Consider the following 2,975-nt stretch of genomic DNA (forward strand, 5'->3'; position numbering starts at 1 on the left):
AATAACTATCTAAAGGAACTCAAGAACTGTGTCCGATACGTTTCGTCTTCGACTCATCAGTACAGAGTATCGGACACAGTCCTTGAGTAAATTGGTTATGTACACCCAGCTAGCACGTTTGGTTATGAGCCATTTTCCCATTCATCTAAAGGAAGCCCGGTCCTGGAGAAATTTCTTAAAAAAATAATGGAGGAACTTTTGAAGCATGAAGCATGCAAGATTTTCTAAAGGAACTATCGTCGAAAGTTTACGAGGAATCTTTAGCAGTATTTCCGATGAAATCCCTGGAGAAACTGCTAAAGCAATTCCAGCAGAAATTTTCAGAAGAGACTTCGGGAGATTTTTTTGAAAAAAAAATCAAAGAAAGAATTTCTGGAAGAATCCTGGGAGAAATTTCAGAAAGAATTTCTTGTGAAATGTCTGAAGCAGTTCATGAAAAAAACTTCTGTCGAATTCCATGCAAGATGCTCTGAAAAATTCTTTGTAACATTTTTGAAGCAAGCTCAGAAGGAATATCTAAAGCAATTCCTGAAGAAAATTTCCAAATGAATCCTTGGAAGAAATTTTGAAAGAATCCAGAATTCTTGGAAAATATCCGAAGAAATTCCTGGATGAATTACAAAACAAAGTAATACAAAGTTTTTTTGGAAAATTTTCTGTATATATTTTGTAGAAATTTCGACGGATTTTTTTGCAAACAATTCCAATTTCTGAAGAAACATGTACAGGTACTCTTCGATATAACGTACAAAAAAGTTTTCTCTTTGTACGTTATATCGAAGCAGAAAAAAATGTTATATTTTTTATGCTAGTATTGATGTATTCGATGTGAAATTAATCCCAAATAATGATTTCGGTGAAATTCACAAAACCAATAATGAAAAACTTGAGTTTTGACGAAAAAGTCATTTCGTTTTTTGTGCTTCGATATAACGTACACTTAATTTTTCCCCAAATTGCGCTAATTCTGGGTAACAAGGCTAATGCTGCAACAAAACATTGATTTGAGTGGTTTCGCAGTTTTTCTAAGGGTTATTCGTGGGAATTTTTTTTTTCAATGTTGTATATCGAAGCAAAATGTACGTTATATCGAATTCGCTATATCGAGGGTATGCTATATCGAGGGTACGTTATATCGAAAAATACCTGTAAATGAATTTCTGGAAGATTTTTTTAATCGTTTATTTATTAAATTATCAATTCATAAACAAATTAAATATTTAATGAAATAATAATTCAATATATTAATTGATTTATGTATTTATTTACTTTTATTTATTTTTTTTTATTTATTTTGATTGCAATTTTTGAAAGAAGAACAGCCCCCTTGGGGTAATTTCCATTTGAAATTTTCCGCAAAAAACACAAACAATTCAAGTCGTATTGGCCAAAAAAAAAACTCTCAGTGAGTTTTATATTAAATTTTATTTCCTCAAAACAAATTGTATATTTCAGGAATTCCTTCGCAAATTTCGTCAGGTGTTTCTTCGGGATTTCTTACTGTTTTTTTTCTGACTCTTTTTCAAAAATACTTTCAGAAATTCGTTTGTGGATTTCTCTGAAAATTCTCAAAGAATTCCATTGAAATTCTCACAGAAACTCATTCAGGGATTCTAAAAAAAAAATCCAAAAATCTTCAGCTGACACCTTTTGAAATAGTCTCTATAATATAGCTCAATCAATCAATCAATCACCTCTTGAAATTTATCGAAGGATTTCTTTAGACATTCCTTCAAAAAGTCTTTCAGGAAGTTATCTAGAAATTTATTCAAGCATTTGTCAAAGGATCCCTCACAATATTCCTCCAAGGGATAAGCTTCCAGAGTTCCCTTAAGAAATTACCGCAGATATTTATTTAAAAAATCTTTCAGCGATGAATGATGAAATTTTCTTCAGTAAAACTCTTCAAAAGTTTTCTAGGAGTTGATGATTCTATTTCCCAACACTTCTATTACAATTTTTTGTTCCTGAAAAATCTGCAATGAATTTCCCTAACAATTTCCAGGAGTTTGCTACCGAAATTCTTAAGATATTTCTGCAAAAATGTCTAGAAAGAATATTTAGAAACCTTTCAATAGGTTTCCTCAGAAATTCATATACACATTCCTTTGGAAATCCCTCTAAACGTTTTTTTTTCAGAAATGCCTCTGCAAATTCCTTTAAAAATGGTTCTATGGATTTTTTTTGAATCTTCTATAAATTTGTTTAGAAGTTCGACCAAATTTTTCGTCAGAAAGTCTCTTATAGATTTCTTTCGAAAGAAAAAATCTCTCACATCGCCCACAAAATGTTCCATTGATTCCATAAATTAATGCTGGAATAGATATTGGTATTGATAAACTTTCATGACTTACCTCAATAGATCCCTCAAAACATCATTAACTTGGTATTTTTTCTGACATTTCTCCAGGTATTTCGTAAGAAAATATGCCACTGATGTCATACAAAATTCCTCCAAAAGTTGGTTTTGAAAGTCTTCCATGGATTCCTTCAGCTATTCTTCATGAAACCTACGGAAGAAAATGCTCCGATTTGTTAAGAAACTTTTCAAAAGATTCCTTAAAAATATCTTTCACGTAATTTTTCAGAATTTTTTACATGCATTCTTTCAGGTATGTATTTACGAATTGCTCCAGGAATTCCTGCTGAAATATCTCTTAGAATAGCGAACAGACAACTCCGATTCATGTTCAAAATAGCTGACGAATTCCGCGATCCTCTGTGTTTACGATCGTTATATTGCGCTTTGGTCCGATCTATTCTAGAATCGAATGTGGTAGTATGGTGTCCCTATCAGTCAAGTTGGATTGCTAGTATTGAAGCGATACAACGAAAGTTCGTGAGATACGCCCTTCGTAAACTACCATGGTAGGACCCTATTAATCTTCCACGGTACAAGAACCGTTGTAGATTGCTCGGCATCGAAACTCTTGAAAAGAGAAGGAAGCGAAACAGCGAGCGTCCGCTCAAGCTGT

Source organism: Aedes albopictus, chromosome 1 (assembly GCF_035046485.1).
Source record: "Aedes albopictus strain Foshan chromosome 1, AalbF5, whole genome shotgun sequence".
In the NCBI taxonomy this organism is placed as follows: domain Eukaryota; kingdom Metazoa; phylum Arthropoda; class Insecta; order Diptera; family Culicidae; genus Aedes; species Aedes albopictus.